The sequence below is a fragment of the Cherax quadricarinatus genome, chromosome 67, assembly GCF_038502225.1.
Source record: "Cherax quadricarinatus isolate ZL_2023a chromosome 67, ASM3850222v1, whole genome shotgun sequence".
Classification (NCBI taxonomy): Eukaryota; Metazoa; Arthropoda; class Malacostraca; order Decapoda; family Parastacidae; genus Cherax; species Cherax quadricarinatus.
Window position 1 is genome coordinate 14,253,284 of NC_091358.1, and position 22,467 is coordinate 14,275,750.

The following is a 22,467-nucleotide window of genomic DNA, read 5'->3' on the forward strand; positions in this document are numbered from 1 at the left end:
TTCTTGTTAAAGGCACCATTAAACATGAGTTCTTATCCCTTCCATTTACATATTCTCACAGCATGGCTGTGAAAATTTACACGATACACTGACCCATCATCCTCTACACGACATATACCAGACCCAACCAAAACACTAACATTCATGATTTAACCATTCTTTTTAATCACACACATCTCCCTGTATACCTACTTGCCGACCTCAATGCCAAACACACTGACTTCCATGACAACTTCACAAATTTGCATGGTAGGCAACTTCATACACTTGTAACACAGAAACATCTCATACACCTTGGACCTTACTTTCCAACAGTCTTTACATACAATGGCCAAGGCACCCCTGATAAAATTTTTACAAACAGAGCTAGTAATCGCTTACATCACTACACAACACCAGGACCGCTCTCTGGATCTGACCACATTCCTATCATTTTCCATATTTCCTCAAATCCTATACTCATTCCAGTTCGCCCCTCTCCAGCTTACTCTCAGGCGGATTGGGATCTGTTCAAACAATGCCTAAACACTATTGATCTCACACACAACTATGGCAATAGACCAGTATCAGACATAGACACACAAATTCAACGCATTCAACAATCAATTACCCAAGCCGCTACAGAGGTTGTCCCAATGACACACCACAAAGTACGTTACTCTTTCCGCCCATCAGAAAGAACAAAAAGACTGCTCACCTGTTACAGACATCGTTTCCTAGCAAACCAAAACAGACTAAATATCATGATTGACCTCATCGCTTTATTGCCGTGAGGTTGTGCTGCGCACACGCTCCTGGTTGAGAGGCCTTCCTGCGCAGATTGATTTTCACAAGATGGCGCAGACTATCAGAAGGCGCGTCAACACTGTGTGCTTTGATTTAGTGCGGGGTGTAGTTACGCCTCAGTCCGCACAGGTGCTTCTACCTTTGATTATTCGCGACACATACGGCATTGCTGATCAAGATTTGTATGGAGTATCGCTCAACGGGGCTTACCGAATATTCGTTAAGCTACGATCGACGGCAGTGTATGAGCGCCTGGTGGAGCAGTATCAAGATGGCTGTGTGGACGTAAACTCGGCAATACGATACGAGTTCGTTTAATTGACGTGTCGCGACACTACACTTGGGTGAAGGTACGCAACGTGCCTTTCGAAGCTGACGAGGCAGATATACGGAACGTTTTTGAACGTTATGGTACTGTGCATCTGGCAACGGCAGGTACCTGGGTGGATGGGGCGTACGCCGGCTGGCCGGAGGGTACGTTCAACCTAAAGATGACGCTGAGGCATCCCATCCCGTCGTTTGTCATCCTGGACGACTTTAGGACACAAGTGATGGTGTATTACGCAGGGCAGCGCAAGACCTGCAGGCTATGTGGTGCTTATGACCATATGGCAGCACAGTGTGAGAGGCAGCAGCAACGACAGGTCGCGGACAGAAGGACGGAGCGAGGGCCTGACCCGAAGGCGGGGCCTGCCAGCGGGACGCCTGTAAAGGGCCATAGTTCGTCTTGGAGCGAGGAGGTGGAGAGAGAGTTCCCGACGGTGGGGTCGAGCCCATCAATGCCTGTAGAATCTACAGTCTCCGCTTTGGTGGAAGGGGAGACCAAGTTGAGTGGAGGAGAACGAGCAGAGGATGTGGCTCTGGAGCAGTTGACGGAAAAGTTTTTGGAGACGAAGAGAGCTGGAGATGATGTACGATCGGTGGTGGGACCTGAGGAGAGTGAGGACGAGAGGAGAGACAGCCAGCTGACTGCAGGTGCCTCTTCTACGGGAATGGTGACCGTGGTCGAGGTGGCGGCGGAGGTGCATTGTGAGGCATCCCCCGACCAGACCATGGATGCAGAGAGTGTTCGGCGGAAGAGGGCGGCAACGCACTCTGATTCCGATGATGTCTTGACCCCAGCGCAAAGACCGGGGAAGAAACCGTGGGCTGATGTGGTGAGTGGAGGCGCCACAGGTGTGTCCGGTCAGGTGTTCGACCGGGGAGGGAATAGAGCTCACTGTGGTGAGCATGGTGGGAAAAATAGGAAGGCTGGTGACGTGTCTATGAAAGGAGTTACAGGGCAGCGTGTAAAACCCTTCAAGAAGGTTTCAGGTGTATGACTGTGAATGTAAATGGGTTGTGTATGAATGTGAAGCGTTTGTGGCTCCAGGGGTTTCTGAGGCGTCATGCCATAGATATTGTATTCATGCAGGAGCATAACTTTAAGGCGGGTCGGGATTTGAATGTGGACGGATATCGTGTGTTTGTGGCATATTCGGACCGTTTGAAAGGTGGGGTTGGAATTCTGATTCGGGAGACAAGCCCGTTTGTTGTAATTAGATGTGAGGGAGGGGAGGAGGGTAGGGTACTCCGGGTAGATGGATGGTGGAGAGGTGAGCGACTGGCAGTGGTTTGTGTGTATGCGCCGGCGGAGCGTGATGTACGGGTGAAGAATGAATTTGTGCGTGATGTTTTGGTTTATTATTTGAGATCTCTTCCCTCGGTAACAATCGTGGGCGGTGATTGGAATTGTATAGTACGTAGAAAGGATGTGGAGCCACGGGGGGCAGGGTGTTTTTTGGTTAGCCTAAGGGATCTTTTGCTGGGCGTGGGGTTAAGGGATGTTATTGGAGGTGAGGACCTAATGGTTGAGCATACGTTTCATAGACAGGGATACGCGGCCAGGCTCGATAGGTTATATGTGACGAGAAGTGTGCGAGTGATGTGTGTGCGTACGGTGGAAGCTGTTTACACGGATCATAGAGCTGTTTATACGGACTTGACTTGGGCCAGCTTACCTAAGAGGTATCCAGAGTATTGGAAGTTAAATGTGAGACTTCTTGGGGTGGAGGAGGCGGGGTTAGATTTTAGGACAATGTGGGAGAATTTGTGGGGAGAGGGTAGGGATGTGGGTGACTTGCTGGGGTGGTGGGATGGGGTAGCTAAGGAGAGGATCCGGCGGTTTTATGTGCGATGGGGAAAGTACCAGGGTTGGATGACGTACGGGTTGCAGCAGTATTTCGAGGGTAGGTTGCAAAGTTGTTATGAGAGGGGCGTGCAGGCAGGGCAGTATCCCATGGAGGAAATCGAGTTGTTAAAAGGAAGGATTCGTGATTTGCAGAATGATAGATTTGATGCAGTGAGAGTGCAGGGTGGAATTGAAGAGGCGGTGTGGGGTGACCGACCATCGGCCTGTGTGTTAAGGGGACAGAGGCAGCGACGTATGGCTATGGAAATTGATAGGCTGGTGGTACATGAGGACTTAGGTGGATATAGGGCGGGACATGAGTTAAGAACAACGGAGGCAATGAGTGATTACGTTGATAGGTGGTTTGGAAAAAATTTACTGAGTGTAGGGGTGGATGGGGAGGCTTTCGGGAGGTTGGGGGAGAATGTATCTTGTGTGCTAAGTAGCAGTGATCGCATGGCGTTGGGGGGGGATATTGAAGAAGGGGAGGTGTGGAGGGCTTTGGAGGGGATGGCACGTGGTAAGGCTCCAGGTCTGGATGGCTTGCCCTGCGAGTTTTATGTGAGCCATTGGAATGTGTTGAAGTCCTTCTTAGTAGAACTAATGAATACGATGAAAAGGGAGGGGAGGATGGGCAGGTTGCAAGGAACTGCGGTTGTGGTTTTAGTGCCAAAAGGTAAGAAACAGGACACGGTGCGGGACTTTAGGATAATATCATTGCTGTGTGCTGATTATAAGATTTTTGCAAAAATTTTAGGAAATAGGATGAAGTGTGTGGTGGATAGAGTGGTTGCGAGAGGACAATATGGTGTGTCTGGGAGGACGATGTATGACGGGCATAGTATTATAAAGAATTTTGTGGAAGGGTCGGGAGGGGAGCAGGGGGGGGTGTCTTAGCGTTAGATTGGCAGGCGGCATATGATAGTGTAGAACGTGAGGTATTGTGGTACATATTAAGGAGGCAGGGTTTTGGGGAGGAGGTGGTGCGTTGGGCAGAGACATTGTATACAGGTGTGGGAGTGTGTACAGGTAAATGGGAAGTTGGGGGAGTGGGTATCCATGGGTCGGGGTATTAGGCAGGGTTGTCCCCTGTCTCAATTGTTGTTTGCCTGTTTAACAGACCCTTTCTATAGAAAGGTGGAAGCGTGTATGGAGGTGGATTGGGGAGTAGGAAGTGGAGTGCAGGGAATAATAGGGTATGTGGATGACACGACAATACTCGTGCGAACGCAGAGGAGTTTACGTGCGGTTGGAGATGTTATTGATAATTTCGCGGGGGTTACCGGGTTAAGAGTTAATGTGGAAAAATCAAAATTACTGGTCTTAGGAGATTGGGTGGGAAGAGAGAGTTGGGGAAGGAATGTACGTTGGAATATGGTGGACAGGATAAAAGTGTGTGGAATAGTGTATATGCGTAGTGCGAGAGAGGCGAGGATGGTTAATTCTGGACTTGTTGTGGATCGAATGGTGGGGCGATTGGATGGGTTGAGACCAACTCATTTGACAGTACATCAGCGTGCGATTGTTGTGAATGTGTTGTTATACAGTAAAGTCTGGCACGTGGCTGCGGTATATCCGTTAGCAGGTCCGGATGTTACGAGGCTGTTAAAGAGGGTTTTCCATTTTCTTTGGGGTTCCGGGTGTGAATGGTTGAGTAGGAGTGTGGTTACTTTACCGGTCAACAGAGGAGGATTGGGGTTGATTGATTTACGGTTAAGAGTCAAGTGCATTTATTTGAAGTGGGGGTTACGCCGTGTGCGGGGTCATGCAGGGAGGGGCGTGAATGGCTTGCATGAAGAGGTGCGAATGTGGTGGGGAGGGTCGGAGATGAAAGTGTGTGAAGACGTGTTGCGGGCGTTGCTGCATGTACGGGACCCTAATAAAGTTCGAGTGGGTGTTTTAGAGCGTGTTGTAAGGGCGAAGGTAGTCGTGAAGGCTGAGAGTATCTACCCTATGTATGCGTGGAAGGATATATGGGAAAGATTACGGTTGATGCGCGTGCGTCCAAATGTGGGAGAGGTATTTTTCCGTTTTCTCCATGGTATACTGCCGTCGGGTGCTGCACTTAAGGAAAGAGGGTTGATGGTGGAGGGCGCGTGTCGGGTGTGCGGGGATGAGGAGACTGCGTTTCATGTAGTGTATTTTTGTGATAATTTGGAGAGTATCAGGGAATGGATGGGTAAGGTTCTGAGGACAGTGGGAGGAGGCGGGATATTAGTATTGAGGGCGTTAAGCTTGGACGTGGGAGGCGTCGAGGCGCCTGTGCAACGTGCAATCACGTATATAATTGCGGATTTTGTTTTTGTATCCTGGGCAATGAGAAGGAATGGGGATTGGGAGGTGCGCAAAAGGGTGTTGGCGGGGACCATTTATAGAACGTTGTGTTATAATCGGGAAATATATGGAAGTCGCTGGGACCAGGCTTTTTCAGCAGGGTACCGTAGTATGAGTGTGAGAGCATTGTTAACGTTGTGAAATGGGGGGGGGGGGGAGTGAATTTCAGGGGATGGAACGGGCTTGTCTCCGGGGTTGGGTATGCACAACAGCTGGTTTACTGTGTGTATCTGTGTAATGCGTGGTTGAGGAAAATGTGGTTGTGTGAGTGGATGTGGTGGTGAAGTTATATGTGTTATAGATGTCTTAAGTCAGAGTCTACTGCCTTCTTTCTTTGTTGAAGTACTTGATGTACCTTTCGGCTATGGCCTGGCAAACGGGGTTTTATGTGTTTGTACTGAGCATTTTATTGCTATATTATATAATGTGTATAGCCTGTAGATGAGTGCGGAATGCTTATGGCTATTCTAGTTTTGTGGCTGACTCGTAAGACTTGTGGTAAGGCGAGTATGTGTGACTGTAGGGAACTTATGTACTGGGAGTTAGGTGAGTAAGAGTATGTACTTTGTTTTATCATGAGATTGTGATGTAGGTTCTTTCGGTTATCGATTATTTGTGTTGGATGTGAGTAACCGATATATTTATATATTTATCATAATATTCTTATTGTATTGTATAGTGCATTGGCAATATGTCCCAGTATATTATGTAAATAGTGTATACCCGAAGGGATTATGGTTTTATTTATATTATTGAACCTGCTACAGGGGTCACCTACATGTTATGTTCTTGTTGTTGTTCTTGTGTACATAGGGTTAAGATTGCCCATCTTCTTAATGTTATGTTTTGTCACAAGCGATATTTTCTAGTATAATTGTGTAACCTCTTGTGTTTGTTAATATTGTGTTTGTTATTTGCTATTGTACGTTCTGAGAGATTGTTTCAAAATGTGTTTATATACAATGTGTATCAACCCTAGTTTAAGGGGTTTTTATGTTAAGCTATGTATTGTATTTTAAATAAAATAAAAAAAAAAAAAAAAAATATCATCCGATGGGACCTCACTATTTTACATACACATATCATCCATAGCCTAGATGATGACCATGCCCGACATTGGCAATCAATCATAAACACAACAGATGTCAAGCGTACAAGAGATCCCAAAGCATTCTGGTCATCCATTCGGAGACTTACAGGTACCCCTCCATCCACAAGCTTTAGACGCATTAATCACAACAACAGACAGATCTCTGACCCCGCTGAAGCTGTACATATTTTCAAAGACATATGGGAAAACATCTTCCACCCACATCCATCAGACCAAGCTGTCATAGCACATACATTAGACATAGAGCGATGGGTATCCAATCATGAAGACTTAACCAATCCTGATCCAATCATAAGCCTAAACACCCTATCCTCCACGCATCCTCTAAACTCTCCTTTTTCTGTAGATGATGTTCATTCTTTACTAGCACACCTTCCAAAAAAGCCCCAGGTGCTTCAGGTCTATCACATTCAGTCCTTCGTCACCTTCCACTTTCTGTTGCTTCCGCTATCACTGACCTCTTTAATGCTTCCCTTGCATCTGGCTATTTCCCTCCATTCTTTAAATCTGCTACTGCATGTCTCATACCAAAACCTGGAAAAGACTTGACTGACCCCAAGAACTATAGACCTATTAGCCTCCTTGAAATTTTGGGTAAGACCTTTGAACGACTTGTAAATATGCGACTCAGGACTCGCCTAGAGACAAATAACTTGCTTACTGAAAGACAATTCGGTTTCCGACAACAACGTTCTACCCAAGACGTTTTGAATATAATCCTGAATTATGTACGTATCAATAAGGCCCAGAACTGTACCTCCACCCTTGTCGCCAAAGATGTAGAGAAAGCTTTTGACACTGTTTGGCATGATGGATTAAAATATAAACTTTGCACGTCCTTTGAATTAACTGTAAAAAATGATGAAATTATTATGTCACTTTTTAGATGGCCGAACGATGCGTATACGGTTCAGATCATTATTTTGACTATTTCACATTAAAAGCGGGTGTATCCCAAGGCTCTGTCCTATCTCCCACCCTATATATACTATACACGAATGATTTACCTGAACCTCTTTACCCAAACCACTTACCCTTTCTTACGCAGACGACATCACTCAACTCACAGCACATGAAAACATTCGATTCCTTGCACTCAGAACACAAAGAGAGGTCGACAGGAATACCGCCTGGGAATTATTATGGCGCATTAAAACCAACCCAAATAAATCAAAGGTCACTTACTTCCATAGAAGGCGCGATGTCCCGACTCCTGTCGAACTCAAAACAAGCACCTCCCGTACCCCCATCCCACGCTCCTTCTCAACAGCTGTCCTTGGTGTTACCCTCGACAACACACTGAACCTAAAATCTCACAATTACTGCTAAGACCGCACAGGCGGGAACTGCGCTCTCAAGGTTATATAAGCTGAGAGGAGCCAGTCCCAAGACAAAACTACATCTATACAAAGCACTCATTCGACCTCTACTCTCTTACTCTCCACTCGCTCTGACGTTAACCGCCAAGACAAACGCACTAAAATTCCAACGTATCCAGAATCGAGCATTACGTTGGGTGTTGGGAGTGAGGTGGGACGAATTTGCCACCAGTGAAGCTCTCCACCTCACGACAAACACACCGGCTTTGAACGTATACTGGAAGACACTCAGTGACAAACAACTTGACAGACTTGAAGCATATCATGACCACTGGACTACATACTTAGCAGATACTCTTAGTCGTCCTTACAATGATGTAAATCTCTTTCAAACGTTGCACGACCCAGCACCTCCACCTCAATACAAATAAACTACCTGACTTAATTAGCCTAACTATTCCAACAACTTAAAAGTGCCATTGTCATAGAGCTGTGTCTTTGTGCGTTTTGAGCTGAAGCGCTTCCGACGTGCGTTTGCGTTGCTTTTTACAGTAACCTATGCCTGAGCCGTGTCCAGTCATTGCAAGTTGATATGCTCACGAGAGACATACTGCTGAATATTATGTTTTCATTGATTAGCAGTTGGATATAGTCCTGACACTTTTCCTCCTTTTTAAGATTTTTTCCTCTCCCCAACTATCTTCTTCATCCTGTCCCCACTTGCCCCTCGCCCCTAGTGGGCCCTTACCTGTGAGTCCTCAGTTCAGTTCAGTTCTGCTTCAGAATCTACACGACTAAGGTGCTCGTCGCACCAACTCCAAGGTTGAGGGACTGATTACCTCATTTTCTGTATATAGTTCTACTGTCTTCAAGTTATGTCCTGGAATTTGTATTGATAAAGCCACTGGATGGCGAAACGTCTACAGTAAAGATACCCAGATGTTGCATATGTGTCTTAGTTTCATTATATATATATATATATATATATATATATATATATATATATATATATATATATATATATATATACCAGGTGGCTCTTTATATTCGTTTATATGTACTGCACGAGGGTCATTAATGAACAATTCATATGTGATACAAATATATATTTCTTCGGTGTATACACACTGAGAGATACATACCTCGTAAAGTATACTTACTGAAATATACATACCTTTCACAAGTGTCGGTGTATACACACCGAGAGATACACAACTCTCAGTGTCTATACACTGAGAATTGAGTAAGACACATGTGTACCAGTTTGGTATCTAAACCTCCTGACTGTGTATTAGACTGAAGAAGCCTACAGTGTAGGCGAAACGTTCATCAATAACGATACCCAACTGTTGCACATGCTTAATCATCGACTTGTCGGTATTTTATACCATTTTCACCATACACTGAGAAATACCTTTCCGTGTTATACTCTCAAGTTGCAACTAAAGCAATATTACACAGCAACCACATTCATTCGTTTTATTGATCACCAAGTACAGAGGACAGGCGACCGGCTCGAGCACAAGCAGCAGTCATTACCACAAATGTAAATGATTTTACAACAACAATAATAATAATAATAATAATCGTGAAAAATTAAATTTGCCTGGATGAATCTCATTAGATACATACAAGTAAACGGTAACAAAGATAATTATTATTTATCAAAGTTACAAAGTAGGAATTTTTAGGACACCTAGGTCACAAAAATGTCCCCCACCTCCTCCACCTACCATCTATCTCTCCACAAGTTGCTCTAAACCTATATTAATTGCAAATGAAATGTACATCACCAAGAATTCTGGTAAATTTAATATAAATTTGTGGACTGTATATTAAAATTAATAAATGATTACATATACACATTTATATAACAGAAGGAGAATTTATACTCATAACACTCACCAATTAGTCTGGAGATTACTGTGTGTCATGTACAGAACCCCCCTCTAACTAAATTTATGATGATAATACTGGCCAGAATTACAAACATAATTTAGATAACTTATCTGAGGTTCCTGGAGCTGTCCTGTACATCTGTTTAATGCTCAAGTTATGCAGGAATACACATCCAACAATTTCGGCTCCTATTTGAGAGGTTTTAAGCCCAATATAACCCCTAGAGCGACGAAAATTATACACCTTACATTAACGTGCTTGTAACACATTCAAAAAACAATGGCGACTCCCCCCTCCTCGTCAGCGCAGGCACAGAGCTTCCCTGTCGATTCTCTTATTTAAAATACACTTTAATCAGGTTTATTCACACAGCATAATTTTGGGAAATTATTTTCCACAATAATAATAATAATAATAATAATAATAATAATAAAAGACTTTAATTACATAATAAGACAAAATTAACTTCAACACCTGCCTTACGCAATTATTGTTATTGTTGTTGTTATAATAATTATTATTATTATTAATATCATTATCATCATCATCATCTGATCTTAGACAGTTTTACCCTGAAGGTCTGATAACTTTTTCAACTATTCACTTTGTCTAAATCGATTTTAGTTTTCCAGTAGAAACCCGTTCAACTTCCATTAACCTTGAGTGTACACTCGAAGACGTGTATAACTTTTTGCGTGTGTATATGTATACTAAAAGTTTACTTTAATCCCTATCTAAGAGATTAAAGTATTCGTGACTGTAGATGATATGAAGCGTTAACCATTGTGTAGTCTATAGGCTTCAAACCTGAACCAACTAGCATACCACCGTAATGGTCATTAAGGATGTATATCATCACCAGTGAAGTATACTTCAAACACAGATATACACTCCTCGTGTATATATACCTGTTATTCGATGAGGTGTTAAGATTTATCTCGAGCCGTATTGTCAATAAAAGAGAGATTTTGGAAGAGGCTGCCATTGGGTTAATGTTTCGCTCACTGTAGAACTTGATAAAGCTCTACACAGAGCGAAACGTTTCTCAATGTGTGTCTTCTGCACGAGGTGTCAAGATGCCACAAGAGAAATATACTTACCGTAAGTGGTGATCTTGGATGAGTGGGACTCAGCAGTGTGTAGTGGTCCTGGTTGAGTTACAGCAGTGTGTAGTGATCCTGGTTGAGTGTCAGCAGTGTGTAGTGATCCTGGTTGAGTGTCAGCAGTGTGTAGTGATCCTGGTTGAGTGTCAGCAGTGTGTAGTGATCCTGGTTGAGTGTCAGCAGTGTGTAGTGATCCTGGTTGAGCGACAACAGTGGGTAGTGATCCTGGTTGAGTGACAGCAGTGTGTAGTGATCCTGGTTGAGTGACAGCAGTGTGTAGTGATCCTGGTTGAGTGACAGCAGTGTGTAGTGATCCTGGTTGAGTTACAGCAGTGTGTAGTGATCCTGGTTGAGTGACAGCAGTGTGTAGTGATCCTGGTTGAGTTACAGCAGTGTGTAGTGATCCCGGTTGAGTTACAGCAGTGTGTAGTGATCCTAGTTGAGTGACAGCAGTGTGTGGTGATCCTGGTTGTGTCAGCAGTGTGTAGTGATCCTGGTTGAGTATCAGCAGTGTGTAGTGATCCTGGTTGAGTGACAGCAGTGGGTAGTGGTCCTGGTTGAGTGACAGCAGTGGGTAGTGATCCTGGTTGAGTGACAGCAGTAGGTAGTGATCTTCGCTGAATGTGCCAGCAGTGGGTAGTTATCTTGGGTGAACGGGACTCAGCAATGGGAAGTGATCCTGGTTGAGTGACAACAGTGTGTAGTGATCCTGGTTGAGTGACAGCAGTGTGTAGTGATCCTGGTTGAGTGACAGTAGTGTGTAGTGATCCTGGTTGAGTTACAGCAGTGTGTAGTGATCCTGGTTGAGTGACAGCAGTGTGTAGTGATCCTGGTTGCGTGACAGCAGTGTGTAGTGATCCTGGTTGAGTGACAGCAGTGTGTAGTGATCCTGGTTGAGTTACAGCAGTGTGTAGTGATCCTGGTTGAGTTACAGCAGTGTGTAGTGATCTTGGTTGAGTGACAGCAGTGTGTAGTGATCTTGGTAGTGACCAACACAAGTGTGAAGTGCGTCTCTTGTTAACCTTCCCAACCTTCACAACACTACTGCCACATGCCGCTATTGCTAACTCATAAACACTCGCATATCAATAAAAAAAATACATATGGAATAAACAATAGCAGCAAATAAGGTAACATCCCTCAGTGTATTTGAAACACAAGACAAATCTATCAAAATAAATACCCAAAAAACATTTTGACTAATGGTGATACCTAGTATTTTTGACAAATTGTGATACCTAGTATTTTTCACATAACGCAACGAAAGCCAGTTTGCCTTCCATATTTTTTTTTTTTACACAGCTCACTTTACCTCCGTTATCCTGTCTCACCTTATTTCCAAGCTTGTTTCTAAGCCGAGTTGTATACTAGGTATTACGACCACCCCTTACGACTCATGAAATAGATAACACAAAGATAACTATTTACTTCTAGGCCAAGGAGCGCTAAATCCGAAGGGGTGATGAAAAGTTAGAGAATGAACGACAGGCTCACCATTAAGGGAACGTTTCGCCAGGAGTAGCTTTTTCAACTCTAGTAAAGAGTAGCCAGAACAGGCAGCACATATAACACTTGTACTTCATTTACTTTTAAATGGTATATAATACCAACAAGTTGAAGAGTATGGCACATGTTCATCATGTGTCTTACATGTGTGTCTTGACAGCACCGCACAAGAGACCGGTACAAAAGCTAGAGGAGCAGGCAGGAATAATAGGAAAAACTCTGCAATGGATTAGGGAATACCTGACAGAAAGGAAACAACTAGTGATAGTACGTGACGAGGTGTCAGAGTGGGTTGATGTGTCGAGTGGGATTCCACAAGGATCAGTCTCAGGGCCAGTGTTGTTTCATGTATATGTGAATACATGACAGAAAGGATGCTAGGTGTCCTAGTGGCCCCCTCTGTAGTTAGTATTTTAAAACATGTAAACCACACAATACCCAAAACCTGTAAACCCCACATTGTAACCCTTATAGAGAATAAACTTGAATTGAATTGAATTGAATTGAAGGGATAGTCAGAAGTGTCCTTGTTCGTAGACGACGTGGAACTAATGAGGAGAATACAGACGAACGAGGATCAAGAAAGCCTTCAAAGGGCCATTTGTCGGACAGGCTGCAAGCCTGGTCCGACAAATGGCTCCTGGAGTTTAACCCCACCAAGTGCAATGTTATGAAACTTGGGAAAGGACAAAGAAACCCGCAGACAGAGTACAAGCTCGGGGGGTCAAAGGCTGCAAACCTTACTCAAAGAAAAGTATCTTGGAGCAAGTATAATACCGAGCGCACCCCCAGGGGCCAGGAGCTATGAATCGACCCCTGCAACCACAAATAGGTGAGTACATCGGCTAAATAACTGCTGCAACATATGGGCGCCTGGGAAACCTAAGAATAGCGAGTAATCCTCGAAATGCCCAGGCATGCTCGTGGCTTTCTTTGTAATTAATATTTTGTAATATGTAAACTATACATTGTAAGCTTTGCAAGGAAATAAACATTTTCATTTTTACGCACGACACTGTACGCCGTGTACGTCAGACCCATATTAGAATACGCGACACCAGTATGGAACCCACACCAGGTCAAGATCGTCAAGAAATTAGATACAGTGCAAAAGTTTGCAACAAGACTAGTCCTGGAGCTGAAGGGTATATCTTATGAGGAGAGGTTAACCTTTTGGGCCCTAGTTCCTAGGCCTTTTGTGTATCCATATGATCTTGCGCTACCGCCCACAGGATGGATATGGGGTGCACAATTAACTAGCCATTTCGGTGGCAAAATCTAATCTTTGTGCTGTTATAAACGAATATAATCTCTTGTGCATGAGTTTCTCGAGGATTTTGGATAGCAACGGTAAGTCTGATACTGACCTATAGTTGTTTACATATGTTAGGTCACCACCTTTGTGTATTGGTGTGACCCTTGCTGTCTTGAGTAGTGTCAGTAAAATGTTAGTCTCTAATGATTTGTTAAAAAGTATTGAAATAGTATGCGAAAGGACATGGGCCGCTCGCATGTATAATAATGGTGGGACTTGTGATAGATTCCTGGTTTATTTTTAAGTGACTTGATAATTATGGTGACTTCAGTGGGCTCAGTAGGTGCAGGATAGAAGGAGGTTGGGAAATTCCCATCTAAGTAATCAGTTGCTCGGGCGTTGGTACCTGGGATTTTACTGGCGAGATTTGATCCTATATAGGTTGAGAAGTCATTTATTTATCTTGTTAACTGTATCAATAGGCTGTAGTAGCGTTTCGTTCAGTTTAGGTAGGACAATATCCCTTGTTTTTTTTTTCAGTTTGTGGGCGTCCATAATCTGAGAGAGTGTTTTCCAGGTCTTTTTTATATCTCTTTGTTTCAATGAATCTGCTGGAGTAGTACAGTTGTTTGGCTTTTTTTTATTAGTTTGGTGAGAACTGATGCATAGTGTTTAATATCTTTATGTATTAAGCCCTGTTTATATTTCTTTTCATATTGATGTTTCTTATCAATGGATATTAGTATGCTGTTAGTTAGTCAAGGGCAACCTAGCCGTTTATTTGTAATCTGTTTCGTTTTTATAGGACAATGTTTGTTGTATAGTCTAAGTAATTTATTAAGAAATATGTCTGCCCAATCATCGATACTATTGGCCAGTCAACCGTCTCTAGCTCTGCTGTGAAGTTACTTTTTGAGGCGTCGTCATGGAGTCTAAATGAAACTTTGTTGTATTCCAATGGTGGTTTATTAATGTTTGTTAAGAGGAATGTGGGGTAGTGGTCAGTAGTGCTGTCTGTGATTATCCCTGATTTAAGGGGGGCAAGTATATTGGTCCATATATGATCAATTATGGTTGCACTTGTCTCAGTCAGTCTGCTTGGTTTAGTTATTGCTGGTATGAGAAGTATATTGTTCATACTGCTGATAGGCTGGTCATCTGGTAGGTCAAGATTGATGTTGAACTCTCCGGCTAATGAAGGTGGTGCTTGTTCATTTGATTGTTTGTTATTAGTGTCTTAAATTTATCGCTAAAATTTGGGATGTTTGTGTGAGGTATCCGGTAAATGGCACCGATTGTTATAGGAGTCTTAAGTTTTTTTACAGTAAAATTAGCAAAACTGTGGAAAATTGCATTTATCTGAATGTATCATTATATACATAACAGTAAATGAACATAGATAATTATTATTTATCAGTTAGACAAGTAGGAATTTGGGACACCTAGGTCGCAAAAAAATGTCCCCCTTCGATACCTACCACTGTCATTTCCACAAGTTGCTCTGGACCTATTAATTAAATGAAATATACATCACCAGGAATGCTGGTAAATATATAAATTTTGTGGACTGTATATTAAAAATAATAAATGGTTATATATATATACACAATTACATAACAGAAGGAAAATATATCTTAATATCACTCACCAATTTGACTGGAGATTAATGTGTCATGCACAGGACCCCCCCTTCCCTTTGCCTACATTTATGAAAAATTTACTGGCCAGAAATTAAACATAATTTAGACAGCTTATCTGAGGTTCCTGGAGTTGTCCTGTCCTGTCGCCTGATACTCAAATTATGCAGGAATGCACATCCAACAATTTCGTCTCCTATTTGAGAGGTGTCAGCCCAATTTTAACCTTTAGAGCACGAAAAAATCTTCCCAATATTCACTAACGTTGTATCCAATTCAAATTAACAATGGCGTCTAGTGGTACACTCTGTAATTATTATTTTACTATATATAAACCACACAATAACCAAATTCTGTAAACTCAGCATTGTAATACTTATAGAGAATAAAGTTTGAATTTGAATTTGACTGACTGTTCTTTTAAAAATACACTTTTATTAAATACAATATAGGGCATCTATTTACCTATAAATTACCGTATTTCCGGAAAATATACAGTATTTTCCACAAAAACTGTATTCTCCATATTCATCACTATAGCAAGTGGTGTTATAACAAGATAGTTCATTAGAGTAATAGATTGCAATATCACTCCCAACTTGGTATTTATTTATTTATTTATTTATTTATTTATTTATTTATTTATTTATTAATTTGAACATGATGCAGTGAAGTACAAAGTTATTACAGTGCAACATGCCGAATCCCCTTGTATGCAGAGCATTATGGGCAGGCTTAAAATTAACTTAAGATTAACTAAGCAATGATATATTCAGTGGTAAGAACATTACTGTAAACAGATAACAATTTAGCACAAATGAGTATTACAAAGACAGGTCATATGGTCATTTACTGTGTTGCTGAGCATTCAGTAGAATGGAGTATTCTGTTAGGTAATGTAATTAAAAAATAAAGTTTGATTGGGTCACAGGTTAGACATTTATGAGATACAATAATGAGAAACATTTACGAGATACAATTTATGAGATACAATTATTCAGTATTTATTTAGTTGTGGGTGAGTAAGTGATTTTTGAGAAGAGACTTGAATTTATAAACAGATGAAACATGATGAAAACTCACACTCACGCGAGCTTTTAAATCTCTGCACAAAATTCAATTTAAACCAGCAAATAATAGAGCCTACTAGACTGGAGAATACACTAGACCTCATCTTCACTAACAATGATGATCTGATAAGAAATATCACCATATCAAAAACAATATACTCAGATCACAACATAATTGAGGTTCAGTCATGTATGCGCGGAGCCCCAGACCGACATAATGAGATTAGTCACGAGGGAGCATTCACCAAATTCAACTTCAATAACAAAAACATAAAGTGGGACCAAGTAAACCAAGTCCTAACCGATATAAGCTGGGAAGATATACTAAGCAACACAGACCCCAACTTATGCCTAGAACAGATCAACTCGGTAGCACTCGATGTATGCACAAGGCTTATTCCTCTAAGAAAAAGGAGGAGTAGATGTAAAACAGAAAGAGACAGGCGCTCCCTTTACAGGCGACGGAAAAGAATAACAGAGCGGCTAAAAGAGGTCAATATATCTGAAATGCGTAGGGAGACACTGGTCAGAGAAATAGCAAGCATCGAACTTAAGCTAAAAGAATCCTTTAGGAGTCAGGAATCGCGGGAAGAACTAAAAGCCATAAATGAAATCGAAAGAAACCCAAAGTATTTCTTCTCCTATGCCAAATCAAAATCGAGAACAACGTCCAGTATTGGGCCCCTACTTAAACAAGATGGGTCCTACACAGATGACAACAAGGAAATGAGTGAGCTACTCAAGTCCCAATATGACTCAGTTTTTAGCAAGCCGCTAACCAGACTGAGAGTCGAAGATCAAAATGAATTTTTTATGAGAGAGCCACAAAATTTGATTAACACAAGCCTATCCGATGTTATCCTGACGCCAAATGACTTCGAACAGGCGATAAATGACATGCCCATGCACTCTGCCCCAGGGCCAGACTCATGGAACTCTGTGTTCATCAAGAACTGCAAGAAGCCCCTATCACGAGCCTTTTCCATCCTATGGAGAGGGAGCATGGACACGGGGGTCGTCCCACAGTTACTAAAAACAACAGACATAGCCCCACTCCACAAAGGGGGCAGTAAAGCAACAGCAAAGAACTACAGACCAATAGCACTAACATCCCATATCATAAAAATCTTTGAAAGGGTCCTAAGAAGCAAGATCACCACGCATCTAGAAACCCATCAGTTACACAACCCAGGGCAACATGGGTTTAGAACAGGTCGCTCCTGTCTGTCTCAACTATTGGACCACTACGACAAGGTCCTAAATGCACTAGAAGACAAAAAGAATGCAGATGTAATATATACAGACTTTGCAAAAGCCTTCGACAAGTGTGACCATGGCGTAATAGCGCACAAAATGCGTGCTAAAGGAATAACAGGAAAAGTCGGTCGATGGATCTATAATTTCCTCACTAACAGAACACAGAGAGTAGTCGTCAACAGAGTAAAGTCCGAGGCAGCTACGGTGAAAAGCTCTGTTCCACAAGGCACAGTACTCGCTCCCATCTTGTTCCTCATCCTTATATCCGACATAGACAAGGATGTCAGCCACAGCACCGTGTCTTCCTTTGCTGATGACACCCGAATCTGCATGACAGTGTCTTCCATTGCAGACACTGCAAAGCTCCAGGCAGACATCAACCAAATCTTTCAGTGGGCTGCAGAAAACAATATGAAGTTCAACGATGAGAAATTTCAATTACTCAGATATGATAAACATGAGGAAATTAAATCTTCATCAGAGTACAAAACAAATTCTGGCCACAAAATAGAGCGAAACACCAACGTCAAAGACCTGGGAGTGATCATGTCGGAGGATCTCACCTTCAAGGACCATAACACTGTATCAATCGCATCTGCTAGAAAAATGACAGGATGGATAATGAGAACCTTCAAAACTAGGGAGGCCAAGCCCATGATGACACTCTTCAGGTCACTTGTTCTATCTAGGCTGGAATATTGCTGCACACTAACAGCACCTTTCAAGGCAGGTGAAATTGCCGACCTAGAAAATGTACAGAGAACTTTCACGGCGCGCATAACGGAGATAAAACACCTCAATTATTGGGAGCGCTTGAGGTTCCTAAACCTGTATTCCCTGGAACGCAGGAGGGAGAGATACATGATTATATACACCTGGAAAATCCTAGAGGGACTAGTACCGAACTTGCACACGAAAATCACCCACTACGAAAGCAAAAGACTTGGCAGACGATGCACCATTCCCCCAATGAAAAGCAGGGGTGTCACTAGCACGTTAAGAGACCATACAATAAGTGTCAGGGGCCCGAGACTGTTCAACTGCCTCCCAGCACACATAAGGGGGATTACCAACAGACCCCTGGCAGTCTTCAAGCTGGCACTGGACAAGCACCTAAAGTCAGTTCCGGATCAGCCGGGCTGTGGCTCGTATGTTGGTTTGCGTGCAGCCAGCAGCAACAGCCTGGTTGATCAGGCTCTGATCCACCAGGAGGCCTGGTCTCAGACCGGGCCGCGGGGGCGTTGACCCCCGGAACTCTCTCCAGGTAAACTCTCTCCAGGTAAACAGGTAATGAATTCCAGATTTTAGGGCCTTTTATGTGCATTGAGTTTTTGCATAGCGTGAGATGGACTCGAAGAACATCAGAGAGTGATCTGTGCCTTGTGTTATGGTCGTGTGTTCTGTTGAGGTTGGTAAGGAGACGTTTGAGGGGAGGGTTTATGTCAGAGTTAAGTGTTATAAGTATGTAGTAGGTGCAGTAATAAGTATGGATGTTTTGCATGGTGAGTAGGATTAGAGTTTTGAATATTGGTGGAGTGTGCTGCCTATAGTGGGAAATTGTTATTCTGACTGCAGCCTTTTGTTGGGTAATTAATGGTCTGAGATGGTTTATTGTTGTTGAGCCCCATGCACAAATTCCATAGGTGAGATAGGGGTAAATAATGAGTGATATAGGGCCAGGAGGGCTGACTGTGGAACATAGTACCGTATCTTCGATAATATGCCTACGGTCTTGGAATTTTTTTTGGAAATTTGTTGTATATGTGTTTGAAATTTGAGTCTATTATCAAGGTGGATTCCTAAGAATTTTCCCTCTGTGAGTTTTGTGATAGGTGATCCGTTTATCATTATGTTAAGAGGGACGTCTGTTGCTCTGTTACCAAACTGAATGAAGTAGGTTTTGTCAATGTTTAGAGTAAGTTTGTTAGTCCTCATCCAGGTAGATATTTTCTGTAATTCGGTATTTACAGTATTGGCTAGCGTGACTGGGCTCGGGTGAGAGAAGACGCATGTAGTGTCATCTGCAAATAGTGTGGGTTTGAGTAGTTGCGATGCATTTGGTAGGTCATTTATGTATATGAGAAAGAGAAGAGGGCCAAGGACACTCTCCTGTGGGACACCAACTGTAATTGGCTGTGCTGAAGAGTTTGTCCCGTTTGTGTACACATATTGGCTTCTGTTGCTGAGGTAAGACTTTAGGTAGTTGAGGGAGTGCCCTCTTATACCATTATGCGACAATTTTATATGGAGCAAGTCATGGTCAACTGTATCAAAAGCTTTACGTAAGTCTATGAAGATCCCCAGTGGGACTTCTTTTTTCTCTATTGCAGTGTATATATGTTCTAGCATGTGTATAATAACATAATTAGTATTTTTATTAGGCCTGAACCCAAATTGACAGGGGTTGAGTATGTTGTGGGAGATGAGATTCGATTCGATAGATTCTAGGTAAGACCCGAAGAAGGGGTGAGTGGGGAAGTGGGGATAGAGGAAGAATAGGTTGGTTAGAGGAAGGGTTATTGTAAGAGGGAAAGAACCAGGGCTTAACCCAGTAGCTGAGCTGAAGGCGATTCAGGAGTTCGTGCGCAACTAAGGGACTGGAAGGGAGAAGGGGAGGGGGGAGGCAAAGCGTGAATCGCATGGTACAAAGGCTTTATTAAAGGTCCATACCTGTGAGTTACAGGTTAGTGAGTCAAGATTTTAGCAAGGTTATTTGTATATAGGAATTGGGTCAGGAGCTAGTAACGAGTAGAAGAGGTTGTGTGTGTTTGCTGGTCTGCGTATTTCGTCGTCTAGGTATGAGGTCCAGTAGTCATGTCGGGTCTCTAGTCTGTCTATTTGTTTGTCGCTAAGCTGTTTCCAGTACACTTTTAGAGCAGGGATGTTCGCACGGGCGTGGATGGACTCACTTGTGATGAATTCATCCCATCGGGTGTTGAGCACCCAGCGTAAGGCTTTGTTCTGGATGCGTTGTAGTTTGTCTGTTTGTCACAGCTGCTAGGGAGAGATCTAGTGGGCAGTAAGTTATTAGTGGACGGATGAGGGCTTTGTATAGATGTAGTTTCGTTTTTTTGGAGGCTTGCCATAGCTTGGACAGCCCCGGCAGGGCCTTGGATGCAATGGCTTGCTTCTGGCTGATGTGTTTGTGTATTCGCATGTTGTAGTCTAGATTAACTCCTAATACGTTGGTTGTCTGAGACGGATGTTTTGGAGGGTATCAGCTATCCTGAGTATTAATGGAGGAGGAGGTTCGCGTTTCCTGTAGTGGAAGTAGGTGATTTTGGATTTTGCAGGGTTGGTTTTTATTCTCCATGTAGGAATAGATTCGCTTATGAATTAATTTTTCGAAGATTTTAGAGAGAGGGTGTAAGTTGATAAATTAGACACATGTGCAACTCTTGGGTATCTTTATTGAGGAAACGTTTCGTCACACAGTGGCTTCATCAGTCCATATGTAGGAGAAATTTGAAGAACAGGAGGAGAATGAGGTAATCAGTCCCTCAACCTTGAGTCGATGTGTTCAGTCCATCAATCTTGAATTCTAATTCTATTCAAGATTGATGGACTGAACACATCGACTCAAGGTTGAGGGACTTATTACCTCATTCTCCTCCTGTTCGTCAAATTTCTCCTACATATGGACTGATGAAGCCACTGTGTGACGAAACGTTTCCTCAATAGAGATACCCAAGAGTTGCACATGTGTCTAATTTATCAACATGTCGGTTCTCTGAACCATTCATCTACAAGGGTGTAAGTTGGATATTGGCCTATAGTTGTTCAAGTCTGTTTGGTCTCCTCCTTTATGGATCGGGGTGACCCTTGCTATTTTGAGAACTATAGGGAAGGTAGAGGATTCTATGGATTTGTTAAAGAGTGTTGCAATGATTGGCGATAGTACTTGTGACGCTTTTTTGTATATAAAGGGTGGTGTGCATGTGTGCATTGTTGTGTATCCTGGTAGTGGGTAGGTATCTACTGTGTCCTGCTTAAGCCAGGTTTCAGTGAGAATAATACAGGAGAAGGTTGTCTTTAGGGAATCAAGGAGTGCCAGGAGGTTATCATAGTGTTTGCTTAATGACCTGATGGTGTAGTTAAGAACTGTTATATTTTTAGCAGTATTTAGGACAGTGCTGCCTACTGATGCTGTATAATTGAGAGTTAGATTAGGTTAAATGGTAATTCTTTATATCATGTATAGGATGGTGAGTTCTAGTACTGATATCTGTAATTGAGGGATGTTTGGACAAGTTTATGGCTAATGCATATTGGTCAAATAGTGTAATAACTAATAAACATAATGAATTTGGGGTTGACTATGTATTAGGCTAGAATGAACCAAGGTATTAACTAGATATGTATAATGTAATGAGATAAAATTATAAAATACAGTAGCACCGGACTATCACTTGTAATTGCACTAAAGTTACTATAAATTGTTTACAATAGATAGTAGAATAATATGTGCACAGTTCTAATTTAAAGTCTATGTGAGTTTTGCAGTGTTATGATTATTATTATTATTATTATTACAATCAAGGGGGAAGCGCTAAACCCGGAGGATTATACAGCGCCTGGGGGGGGGGGGATGTGGAAGGCATTCAGGCTTAATTTGGGGAACTGGAGCACAGATCCAATTCCCTAAATCAAGAGCCCCTCACCAACATCAAGGAACCTTCCTTGAGGGGAGTGTTATGATTAAAGATGGTAAACAACAGATAATTATAGACTGTAAATGAGAATATTTTGCAATAAAAGAAAGTAGAATAAAATGTGCACAGTTTTAAATTAAAGAGAGATCTTGTATATATTAAACCTAATTAAGACTATGAGGTAGAGTCGTAACTGAATACAAAAGTGAAGTACAAAAGTAGTAAGAGGGTATTAGAATTTTAAGGAACAAATTTTATGGCAGTATATAACTGTTACAGGGTGATTCATAATACTATTTGTGGACGGTGGGTATAAACTGCACTTTATTCTGAGTCTGTCAACCCAGCCTCACTCAGGAATTTTTTTA

The 22,467-nt window shown here is 42.4% G+C and overlaps 1 protein-coding gene across 1 annotated transcript in view; it reads right to left on the reverse strand.

The window, feature by feature from the left end:
• The window catches only part of LOC128699668 (venom protease-like), a 77,633-nt gene extending 66,279 nt beyond the window's left edge, over positions 1-11,354 (reverse strand). The window contains exon 1 of the mRNA XM_070099409.1: positions 10,720-11,354. The gene's annotated coding sequence lies outside the window, so the exon portion shown is untranslated. The remainder of the gene's footprint in view (positions 1-10,719) is intronic.
• Positions 11,355-22,467: the final 11,113 nt, after the last annotated feature.